The following is a 13,893-nucleotide window of genomic DNA, read 5'->3' on the forward strand; positions in this document are numbered from 1 at the left end:
TAGATATGATGTCTCTCACTCAAAGTACATTCCTTTGAACATCCTTTCGCATAAAGTTTCTAATCTAGACATAGATTTTACTTCCCAACATGGACACACTTCCATATTTTCTATATGACAACTCATTCTTAATAGAATCTTATCTATTCGTAATGATGTCGATATCGTCCATCCAATATGGAAACACTTCCATAATTTCCAATACTATACTTCCAACTACTCGCAAGCGACCAATCCTCGTCGAACTTTGGATTGTCCTTTGATAGTTGTTTAATTATTTTAGTCAAAACTAATTCTAGTCCCTTTTCCCTCTAAATGCACTATACATTTGGAAAATTTTAGAATGGTCAAACATTAAAGCATTCGCAATCGATCCTATACCCGAAGCGTATGGGACACGACACATAATGTTTTATTTGCTATGTTCTCAAAACTCGAATTGCGAAGAGGAATGTCGTAATCACAATCGAAATTTTAAGAACACACTATGTACCTTTGACTAAATTTATTAACATTCCACAACCTAATCCTTTAGATTTGAAATGAAGCATAATATTCTCTCCCTTAATTATAGCAAAACAACCTTTCAACTCTTACAACTTTGCAAGGTATGACTCTTGTTTTCTATAATTAATATTGCCAACTATGCAATACGTGCCTTAATAATCATACAATCATAACATTTATACTCCCACTATCATGATGATTATTATAAAACATAACACTTATGCTCCCACTAGCTTCGACATGTATTCATAAACATCTTAACTTTCAGAAAAACAATACTTATTGAATTTCTTAAGTTCATGTTTCTAATACTTAGTGCTTTGATAATCTTTTATCAAGGCTTCTTGAACTTATACACTTTTGCCTTAGATAGTTCATATGTGTGTCTTAACAATTAAGACTAATTGCCAAACCTCACAATTCAAATTATGGAAAGGGATGCCGTAACCATGATCGAATTTGAGAATGCAATTTTACAATCACTATCTTTTAAAATCTTTCTTAGTGAAAGCATTTTCTCACAATCATTTTCATGAAGGAGGAAATCTTATGACACTTAGATTTAAACGGTGTATGTGTTCCTATCCATGCGAATTTGTTAAAACCAAAGTTTACGACAAATTCAAACTCATATGGATCAAACTTTCTTAATCTTGATTTCTTGCCTTATGGTAGCACAGCTGCCCACCACGTCTTCCAAGTAGTTAAGCATCTTACCTTTTTCCTATCAATGTACCTTTCATTGATCAAGGTCCTTGCCTTTTACGCATTCAAATGAGAACTCATAGGACTCACATGCATAATTAACTCGATTGGATTGGCACAGAAACAAAATAATGTCTTTACGATAGGTTGTAAACCTCAACTTGTGTGCTAGTGATGATCGATAAGGTTTATTTGATTTGTTCTTGAAACTTTTCGAGACCATTAAGACTCCCACTGACTCCTTGACATATAAGATTCTTTTGTCAATAAACATTTCTTGACAAACAAATTTTCAAGAGTTAGTGTAGTTTGTATCAAAACACTTCATAAATTGGTCATAGTTGGTCTTTGTCTTATCCAAGACATCACAACTTTCCACATTTGATGAATGTTATAAACCTTTAATACTTTTTACTCATTGTCACAATCTTAACTTTAAGACTTGTTATTGGAACAAAGTATGATTGTCTTCTTGATTTGACCATTTCATCAATCTTTGATTCCTCTTCTTGGACATACAATTGTACCAAGACTCACTTAGAGGATCAATTGAGATATGGTTCTTAATCATTAAGACCTATCATAAAGCATAAAAGCCACTCTCCCTTCTTCTTAGAATGGAGAAACTCTTATCTTTCTGCCTATTTGATTCTTCTTATTCGTTTTGCTATTGATCTAAACCCTTTAATCAATTCAAAATTACACTTAATCTTGTAAGTATAATCATATTTACTAAACCTTTAGTAAACGATGACGAATATCTTTGTTACTCTTATGGTGAACTTGATCAACACACAACTTTGTGTACTCGATCTCCTAGTCCTTCACTTGACACTTTGTCAACGAATTAGTCTAATTATCAAATATGAAATTTCTCATTCATCATGCAACCAAGTTGCATGATTCCAAGTTTCTGTCCAATTGAAGCTTGGGCGATGAGAAACTCTCCCTATTTGGTAAATTCTTGACTTTCCATAACACAATAAGAAACAAATCCATTATTGCTAATAATTTTAACATCAATTTTTCATACACGCCATTGTAAGGATAAATAAATAAAATTTAAAATCAAATTTTATTTTATTGCAGAAAAATTTGTCCTTCACAATGCAACTCATTGAAAAACTTATGCGAATACATCTTTCTTAGCAATCTAATTCTAACTCTAAGTAGTAGCTTAAGAATCTAATCTTCGAGAAACGCAATCGAAATCCATTCCTTCACGGTTAGATTCTGCTCACTTCTTCCCTTAAGCTTCTTTTCTTTTCTTTGATCCTTCTAAACATCAATTGTAATCTTATCACATTATGTATTCAGAACCTAGAATGAAGCTTAAAAGAGTTAGTCAATGGATTTTACCTAAATTAGAGCCATACGTTTCGACTCTCCCATCTCTTAGATCTCTTAGGTAAATAGGGCAGCTTCGTCTCCAATGCCCCTTCTCTTGGCAATAAAAGCAAATTGACTCTTTTTGGAACAACACATGGAACTACTTCAGACATCGCCTTTCTCTTATGATCAAACTTTTCGATCATTGCATGTCTTTCATTGCCATTGTCTATATCCATAGAGGTCTCGAAGGCAGATTCACCAATCAACTTTGCTTTTCTATTGCGCCAAACCATTGCTGATTCAGCAGCAATAAGCATATAGGTGAGATCTATAAGGGTCACGTTGCGGTTCATCATATAGTACTCTCTTACGAACTCACTATATGAGTTAGGAAGTGACTGAAGAACCCAATCAACAGCCATCGCTTCACCGACAACGGATCCCATCATTATTAATCTATCAATGTGTGACTTCATCCCTAAGACGTGTGCACACACCGACTTGCCCTCTTTATGTTTACTTGCCAAATGGGCTTGACTGATATTGAACTTTTCAATTTTACAATCTTGTGGGTTAGGGAGAATAATTGAAGGAGGAGGAGGAAGTGAAGCATGATTTCTTGTTCCTCGATCGAATCGTGGAATATCATCTTCATGTGGAATGCTTGTTCCACGGGATTTGAGAAGACCATAGTTGTCGAACTTTGACATCGGGAGAAAAACGAATTCAAGTTAGTTGATTGATTGAGTCCTTGGTAAATCACCCAAATGAAATTCCAAGGCTAGGACCCAACACAATATCCTACAACTCGGGAGAGGGATGCCGTAACCCAAATCGCAGAACATTTGAAGGTAAGTGAATGACGATTCACTAGTTTTCACCATGAGAAACGAAAAAGAAATTTAAGTTTTAAATCTATGAAAACTCCTAGATCCTTTGAGATTCATTGAACATTTCAATGGCATGTTTAAATCTCGATATGCCCCTCTTGTTTGTGACTGGGATGCCGAGGATCACAAAGCGGGTGTGAATAACCATGCAAACTACATGGTGCCCTCACATGTTACAATCACCTATTCGATGTGCCGGTAAACCACACACGCTCCACCGAACTATGACAAACATTGAGTCACCCTTTGCTACCTTTGCTTAGAACCATTTAGTGTGCCGGTAAACCACACACGCTCCACTAACGTCTTCGCAAGGGCACAAAGTGTAATTTCATGGAATTGCATCAATTCACTTTTGCCTAAGTAACTAAGATTGGGAATTTGCGAAACATTTAGTTACTCTGTATTTCATTATACTTATAATGGAAGGTTTCGTCCTATCCTACCTGTTCGGCTAACGACCCTCCACTAGTCAAGAGTGCGGTGGGTAAGAGTGGATACCCATTCAATCGCCATTTTATAGGCAATTTCCTTAAACACCCCTTATAGACCAGCTTCGTGAATGAGGCCTACTAACGGTAAGACTGACTTTTACTTATACATATATATAATGTTAGACTTTTAATGTTATATATAGTATAGGGTGTACTTTATACTTTTAAAATACTATATGGTTAACTTTAACAATTACACTTTTAATTCAATTAAAAGGTTAACCTAAATTTTTATGGATTTATTAAACCTCTTTTAATTATACTCCTTAATTAATTAATAAAACCATAAGGGTGTGATTTGAACTTTTCAAAACATTACTAGAGTTTTAGAATTTAACATTTCTAATTAAACCTTTTAATCAACTTTTAAATTCCAAACCTTGAGGGCAAGTTTTGAAACATTTTTCAAAACATTAGGGTTTTAACTATTTAAATTTCAAAACAACAAAACTTTTTGGGTTCAAATTTAAACTATAAAACCTAAAGGGAAAATATGAAACTTTTCATAACAACAAGGATCAAATAATAAATAATCTAAACTAACATTTAGTTACATAATTATCCATATTTGATTTGTTTAATGATTTCTTGCAAAACAATTTATCAATTTACTCAAAATAATTAATCAATTATCTTATAAGGAAACAATTATCTTGTTAATTGATAATTATCTTTAATTAGATCAAGAATATAGTCATATATATCATAAAATCGGATTTATATTGATCTAACATGATAAGGTAACTATCCATATGCAAAAACAGCAAGAAATCCCGAGATAAGCATTATCTGACGAGTTGACTCGTCGAGTCAGGCATGGACTCGTCGAGTCTGCATGGACTTGGCGAGTTCAGCCATGGACTCGGCGAGTCCAGCCTCCAAAACATCAAAAATCGAATTTTTCAGTTATGTCAAGCATCAATACAATTGAAACCAATCAAGGCTCTGATACCACTGATGGGTTTTGGTCATAAGACATCCTATGTGCTCATACAAACCCTAATGCTTGGATCTAGGTTTCTCTATTGTACATGCTTTGAATCCAAGACTATAAACCCTAATTCTAGCATGCAAGTAATCATATTAACATGTAATTAGGTTTAAGAACATACCTTGATTGTTATGTAGTAATAACAATCCCAATTCCTCCTTGTATTGACTTTGGAATGCTTAGAGTCACAAGTGTCACTCCTCTAATGGCTCACAAACACCATAAGCAAATGGAGAAGGTATAAAGAGAGAGGTGAGAGGCTAGAATTTGTATCTAGAACCTCTTGGGAAGGCATACACGAATTCATAGCCCTAGGGGTGTTTATATAGGTGTAGAGATAGGGTTTCAGTCATTATCCTTATCTAGTTGATTATCCATTAAGCAACCAATAAGATAATCCTTGAATCCTTATCATACTCGAATTCTAAGGGATTTACACCTCAAATTCGTTCACCATATATATAAGATAATCCTTACCTTATTTTGTAACTATCACATAATTACAATTCAGCCCCTCTAGTTTAATTAATTACATTTGATCACAAAACTAATTCTTAATTAATTATTGACCAATATTAATTAAACAAATATGATTTCTCCTTTAATATATTATTCTTATAACATATTAATAAATCATATTTTCCTCTCTCTCTTTATTCATTTCTCCAATCAAATTGCTTTGGTGAAGGCAACCCAAAAGGACCATGCACCATCGGGTCAAGTACATACCAAAATAGTTATGGACTTAGACACTAATCCAACACTCTTTTCCTGTGATGAATTTGATAATAATAAATATATAAATGATTATATTAATCTTGATGAGCTGAGAGTAGAGTCTCAATTGGATGGTGCTGATGCAGTCATTGGTATGGATGATGTTGATTCTAGTAATTTTGTCAACCCTGGTGGCGAGGCAGTTGCGCCTCCTACTGATTCATCTGTTCCTTCTTCTTCAAGTGTATCTGAGGAAAGTAGTCAATCAGTCTTAACCCCTTCTTTGGATCAGTCTATAGGTATCTCTAGATCTAGGCGTGAGTCTCATATGCCTGTTAAGTTTTCTGATTATATTGTAGAAAGTAAGTATAAATATGGTGTTGAAAGAACCATTAACTATTCTTTTCTTGATTCTGAAACTAAGTGTTTTATTTCTAATCTTGATAAAACTGTTGAACCAAAAAGTTATAATGAAGCTTTTTCTGATCCTAATTGGATTAAAGCTATGAATGATGAAATGGAAGCACTTCATCGAAATAATACATGGGAAATAACTGTTTTACCTAAAAATAGGAAACCAATTGGATGTAAGTGGGTTTATAAGATTAAATACAAGTCAAATGGTGAAATAGATAGATATAAAGCACGTTTAGTTGCTAAAGGTTATAATCAAAGAGAGGGTATTGATTTTGAGGAGACTTTTTCTCCTGTTGCAAAAATTGTAACAGTTCGTATTGTTATTTCTCTTTCTGTTCACTATTCTTGGCCTTTATATCAGTTGGATATTAATAATGCTTTTTTATATGGAGATCTTACTGAAGACGTTTATATGTCACTTCCACCTGGTTATTATTCTAGTAATGATACTAGGGTATGTAAGCTTACTAAGTCTTTATATGGACTGAAGCAGGCTCCTAGGAAATGGAATGAAAAGCTTTGTGCATCATTGTTTATGTTTGGTTTTAAACAGAGTATAAGTGATTATTCATTGTTTATTAAGAAAATTGAAGGTTCAATAACTATATTGCTAGTATATGTTGATGATATTATTTTAACTGGAAATAGTGAAGTATAGTTAAAGAAGGTAAAGAATTTTATGAGTAGTCAGTTTTTAATTAAAGATCTTGGAACACTTAAATATTTTTTAGGGATTGAAGTGGTTAAATTTGACAGTGGTTTATGTTTAAACCAAAGAAAATATTGTCTTGAGTTGTTGCATGAATATGGTATGCTTGGGTGTAAGCCCGTGACCACACCTTTGGAAACAAATTTTGTTATAAATTCTGATAATCATGATGGGAAAAATGAATTGTTGGAAAATAAAACTGAATTTCAGAAACTAATAGGTAAACTTATCTATCTTACAGTTACTAGACCTGATATTTCTTATGCAGTCCAGGTCCTTGGTCAGTATATGCATAGTCCTAGAAAGTTACATTTAAATATTGCTTTTAGATTGTTAAGGTATTTGAAAAATAGTCCTGGAAAGGGAATTGCTTTAACCAAATCAAGTGTGTTGGAATTGAAAGGTTTTGTGGATGCAGATTGGGCTAAATGTTTAGCCACAAGAAGGTCTGTATCTGGGTATATGGTATATCTTAATAATTGTCTTATTTCTTGGAAAAGTAAAAAACAATCTACTGTTTCAAGATCCTCTACTGAGTCGGAATATAGGGCTCTTGGCTGTATCACATGTGAGATAATTTGGATTTTAAAAATTCTGTTTGAATTAGAGGTTAAAAGTTTTATTCCTGTTTCTGTTTTTTGTGATAATAGTTCCACAATTAAATTAGCTCTTAATCCTGTGTTTCATGAAAGGACAAAACATTTTGAAATAGATCTGCATTTTGTTAGAGAAAAAATTTCTAGTGGTGTTTTAAAACTTGTAAAAATTGGTTCAGATGAATAAAATGCTGATATATTAACAAAGTCTTTAAGTGTGAAACAACATGAATTTTTGTCTAATAAAATGGGTCTTATTGATATTTTCAGAAAATAAATATTTCGATTGAGGGGGGATGTTGAAAATGTTCATTTATTTTGTTACAATCTCATATTTATTTTAAGAAAATTGGAAAGGGTATATTATGTAAATGTTGTGTTCTGGAAGGATGAAAGTTGTATGCAGGTTATAAAGTTAAGACACGTGGGTTGAATCTGGGTCGGTTCTAGATCGGGTTATATTTGTGGATATAATCCGAGATATAAATAGAGCAGAGAAGGTTCTGGAGATAAGATTTACAGATGAAGTTGTTAGATCTAGATATTTTCTCTCAGTTTTATCTCTCGAGAGTTCTTTGTTGTTAGCTTGATACATATCTGATTCGTTGTATTTGAGTGAGAGAAAAAGTGTGTAATCAGATCTGTTTTTCTCTCATTTTTTTATCGTTAGAAGTAGTTTAGGTTGAGTGACAATCTGAGTGTTTTTGTAGTGAGTTTTGAGTTGTAAGTATATTGAAAAACCACCTGTTTCTTGATCTTATATTGATATGAGAAATGGTGATGTTAGGAAGTTAGTTTTGTGAGTTTTTAACAATTCTATAAACTTTATTTTTGTTTAATGGAATAGGGTGATCCTCTATTTATAAGGTTGGAAAGCAACGGTCTCGTCGTGCCTAAGAAAGGGACGAGCCACACCCTACACGGTATCAGATAGCTCCTTGCACACAACATTGGTATATGTGCAGAGCATTAATACCACGCGTCGTGCACCGTGCTTTTCAACCAAAATCCGTTAGGACTTTGAAATATCATTTTTTTTTTCATATGATCTCCGATTTTGATGTTGTTTATATTCATGCATTTGTATTCTTGTCTACTACAACTTTCATTTAGATTAATTTGACTAAAAAGCAACAAAATTTATCTTTTAGTTTTATAAACAAATGTTTATACTTTCATGTGGTTATGTTCACATCAATTTGGTCAATTATGCTCTTTAGCAATACGTGTATTTCCCCAAAAAAAAATATCTAGAAATAGGTTCTTTTTGATGCGATTGATAAATTTTTTTTCATTGGATGTTGAGTAGATGAAAATCTAAAAGAATCTAGTGGGTGTATTGTCTAAGAGATTATTGTATCATACATCATGAAAAAGATTATCTTTTGTTCAATTGTTGTCAATTCTTTTAATTTGATTTTAAATAAAGTAGTTCTAAACGAACCGAGTGGTATGTTGGCTAAAAGATCATTCTATCAACTTTATTTCTCTTTAATCTTCTAGCATTTTTGTGCTTTTTTGGTTTTGAATAAAACCATGTCATCTAGAAAAAGTCTCTATATAGTGTCCCAACCAAAAAATATTTTCACATACGCTGCAAGGTTCATTTGGAATAAGCACAACATTAATTCCAATGCTTCCTCAATTAGTTAAAAAAAACTATTCCACTAAGAACGGTTTAATGTTTGATGCTTCACAGCCTCTATGAGTTGGAATTGCTTCACTTTGTATGGACTTTTACTGCTTTCGTAACAAATATTGTCAGATTTTTCTAGAATCGGTTCATCAATTTTGTTAGGTTAAGATCAGACATGGTCAAGTTGTTACATGATTTTTGAAGAATCATTGAACGTGAGTTATATGGTTGATCTTAGCTACGACTGGTATTATCTTCAATGACAACTTTGTATATTTTGAATAGATATTATCGGTTGAACTGCAAGTACACTAAAAAATGATTGGCATACAAAAAAAGAGCATAAAATTCCATATATACATTTTACGTGGAAAAAACGAGTTTTAAACCTTTGTACAAAAAGTATATTAATGAACCATAGGATTGAAATGACATCAATGTTTATGTTGTGTTGGAACTATAAAATGTGTGGCACAGCTTGAAAAATCTCATCGAAAAATGCATATAGCTGGTAATGATATGGATAGCTGGTGAACATAGTATTATTATGTTATATCGTTTCTATATTTTGCATTAAGGTTTCATATCTTTCTTAAATTGGTTTTGATACGAATTTATATGTATCTTGCTTTGATTACTTTGTACTATATTTGTCCCAAAATGATTTTTTTTAAGCGGCTTCAAATACTCGAGTAAATCACATGAATGGTCTATGTAGTTTCGTATAATGTGCATGTTTGGTTCTTAAATTTTCTTCTTTTTTTTTTTTACTTAGAAGGTTATTGTAAAGTCATTATATATATATATATATATATATATATATATATATATATATATATATATATATATATATATATATATATATATATATATATATATATATTGGTCCTGCATCATGTTAAAAAGATTATTTTACCGTTTTGTAATATCTTTTTATTACTTGCATTATTTTTAATAGGGTAAATTAAAAATATGGTGTCCCTGTTTGGGGTAATCTACACGGTTAGCCCCTAAGAATTTTTTTAAACTAAGATAGTCCCCATAAAATGTTTTTGTCACGTGTTTGGCCCCTGAGAGACTTGAATTGACATATTTGCCCTTAATGTTATTTTAAATTTTTTTTTTTAGAATTTTAAAAAATAAAAAAAGGCCCTACCCCCCTCACATTCACCGTAACCCCCACCTCATGTCTCTCTTTGTTTTTTTCAAGAACTCTAAACTAAAAATAAGGCGTCGAAAATGGGGAAACCTGTGATCCTCATCGGATTCCTTCTACCTACCATCAACAACTTCTTCCTCGTCTGAAACCTCTGACCTGCTATTGATAATTTCTTACTCCTATCAACCTTTAGCACCTTCCCTATCTACCTCCACTCCACCGTTTCTTCGACGGAAACTGTATCACCACTAGAAACTAAATTGATTTATGAAAACCCACCACAAGTTAGGTCTATCAACATCGAGATGAAGAGACGACTCCATTCTCTAGCTTCATCCTTTCCAATCCAACAAAATCAGACCTAACCTAAAGTTCAGATGAAATAAAAAATCCTTTCAAATCAGAAACCCAAGTTCGTTTCAGGGTTTTTTGTTGCAGGTTCATGTTTTACAAGTTCTTCAAATACTTTGGACATGGATTTCGATTTAATGGTTAGATTTGGTTTTCACACTCATTAGTTGTTGAAGACAACGATAGGTGGTTATCGGAGGTTTCATCAAGATGGGAAAGATAGGAGAGGTTGTAACAGGGATGTGAACGGTGGGGGTGGAAACTGAATCCTTCCCCTTCTCCATTTTCATAGACAAATGCACATATATCGTATAATATCTTAAAACTTTTTGGCTATTTTGTCTCAATTATTGAACAAAAGGTACTTAATTATGTTAAAATTATATTTTCAGCCTAAAAGATGTGCTCGAGTGAAAAAGGAAGCGGGACTAGCGATCGGAAGTTCGGGAATTAAAGTTTGAAGAAATAGAGCTTAAAATGTGAAGAACTCGGCGAGTTGATTGGAATATTCGCGAACAATCAAAGACTTGCCGTACACAAGTTTTAAGTGACGGAATCGTCGACTCGGTCAAAAGATCTCGATGAGTTGCCCTTGTTTTCAGAAATATATATAAAGGACATTATTGCCCGAAACCCTAAGCTTTTTTGGATATTTTTGGTGACTAATTAGAGATTAGAAGTATTCTTGGATCTCTAGTTTTCGGAAATTCAACCTAGAGATCAATTTGGAGGAGATCAAAGGCAATATACATACTCTTTTCTTAATATTTTCCATAAACTATGTTTCTATCATTAGATTTCGTTTTTGAGATGTTAATTGTTGTAGATCTGAGCTAAAAACTCATTACTTCTATTTAAGCTAGATAAACTTGTGAATATGGTTTGATTTTTTGGTTTGGATTAACTTGATTTGGTGAATTGTCTTGTTAAGCTTGTTAAAGATCCTTATGTGCTAATAATAATTATTTTCTGTTAATAATCAAGTTCTTGAGTTGCATGAACATCTTCTTAATTACTTGAATCATATAATTTTTTGAACAAAATATTCTATGCCTAGTATTAGTGAACATGAACCTAGGATTAACTAGAAAATAAGTACATTCATGTGTAACTATGTATGATAAACAGCCACACAGGAGTTGACTGAATTGCCAGAATTAATTTGCTAATATTACAAGTCTTACTTTATCCAAAACAAAATACAAGGAAACTTATTAGTTTAACCAATTTGTCACTGTTTTAATTAATTTGTTTGCTAAGGATTAGTAATAATCAACATGAATCTAAACACATTAGTCAGTAGCCAATGATAAATTATTTCATTGCACTTGCCATGAAATCAACCATAGGAATAAGTCATTCGAACCTGAATAGAAGTTTCTTTTATTATTGAATTTATTTGCTTTATATTTGCTTTAGTTTTTAATTGTCTTTGTTTGAGTGTTAGTTAATTTCTTAAGTTTCTAGTATTGCAAAACTAGAGAAAACCTTTCTTTTTATTAGTTGTTTTTATTTAGATAATTCTAGTAGTTAGTTTAATTCTTACCATTCCCTGTGTTCGATACCCTACTTGTTTGAATTATATTGCTAATCGATATGTACACTGCATTTCGTGTGTTTAATTTGTATTTAAAATAGCAGGATTAAAACTAGTGCATTTCACACCCATCAATATATATATATATATATATATATATATATATATATATATATATATATATATATATATATATATATATATATGATTTTGAGTTTTCATGTTTCCAATGAATGCTTTGATTTCATTGTTTGTATTTAGAATTGATTAGAGGTTGTCGATAGAAAAATTAGGGATGAGAGGAATACCGTGGTTGAAAAAATGATGGATTAAAGTGGTGTCGGAGATAGAGGTGGTGTTGAAATCTGTTAGGCGAAAATGATGTGGGATTAGCAAGTTTAAAGATTCGATCCCCCAAAGTTATATTCGATTTGCAGGTTTGAGAATAGAGCCTAAAATCCAATTTTGTTTAAGAACCATGTGTTGTGTATGATATCATAGGAAACAAAAAGGGGGAATATATGTAAGACATTATAGGAAGGGAGGGACAATGGTCAGAGAAGTAGGGATAGTGGCTAGAGAAGGAGGGGAGCCGATGATGTAGTTTTTGGAGGCGGTAAAGAAGGAATAAAAGAATGAGTAGGGCCCACACTTATAAAAAAAGTCTTATAATAATTAATTTAATATTAAACAATAAGTTAAAATAATCCATAAGGTTATATTGGTCTTTTTATGTGGTTCAAGGACCGAAATAGCAACAAACACAAACATTTGGGACGGTCCGAGTTAAATATTCTTTTTATGGACCAACCGTGCAAATTTCCCAAAACCACATGGAACATTCGTGTAATTTACCATTTTTAATTTATTCATCAATACCCCACCACCCACCACTCAAAACTTCCCATCCCACCTACAAACCTATTCTTCTAGTTTCTTTCACACTCCTCGTCGGGAAATTTTCTTTCTTCATCGGAAACCTACATCATGAATCTTAAAAATCCAAAAACTAAAGAACCATTGATTTCAACAAACGAAAGAACCCCTATAATTTCCACCTTCCAAATCATAAAACATTTTGTAACACCCCATCCTTTTTTACTGGGAATAACTTAAATAATCAACATTAGTTACATGAATGAAAATTCTAACGAAAATGAGTCTCACATAACATACACATATTTATAACGCAAGGTGTATTTTAGGTATGCAACAAGATACAAAAACCATAGCAAACATAGAATGTACCAAAACTACTACTAACAAAAACCATAAGTGTTTATTGTTTGTCAAAGATAGAACCTTTCTTCTAACATAACCAAAAGGTCTGCATCATCTTCTAAGGATCAATTACTCACTTATTATTTGCACCTGTAGAACATGTGTCAAATAAAATGACACGTGGGGAAAATAATATCTCATGAATACATAGGTTTTAAGACACAAAAAATATAACACGTTTTTCAAAAACAACTTTTAATAACAACTTTTAATAAGAACAAAAATAATTTCAAATATCAAAACATAAAAATTAAAAAAAAATTAAAAAATTGAGCCAAACTAGCACTTCCCTTCACAAATTAAGAAAATCGGTTAACGACGATTTTTGTATGATATACTCAAAGGAGCATAATGTACCTCAATGTAGAATATGTTTTATATATCCTTTGATTTGGAGCTTCACTTTTACGGTTTACACCTTATCTGAAGCTTGTTCCCAAAGTAATCCTTCATTCTAAATGTTTACTGCATTAGAAATCTCACACAGGAATAGGCCATTAATTCGCATAAGGAAGTATCATCACAGTAGTGTCTCAAAGTATCTAAATAATCCAGTTTAAATGGCTATTAA

The sequence above is a fragment of the Lactuca saligna genome, chromosome 2, assembly GCF_052625555.1.
Source record: "Lactuca saligna cultivar CGN05327 chromosome 2, ASM5262555v1, whole genome shotgun sequence".
Taxonomy (NCBI): domain Eukaryota; kingdom Viridiplantae; phylum Streptophyta; class Magnoliopsida; order Asterales; family Asteraceae; genus Lactuca; species Lactuca saligna.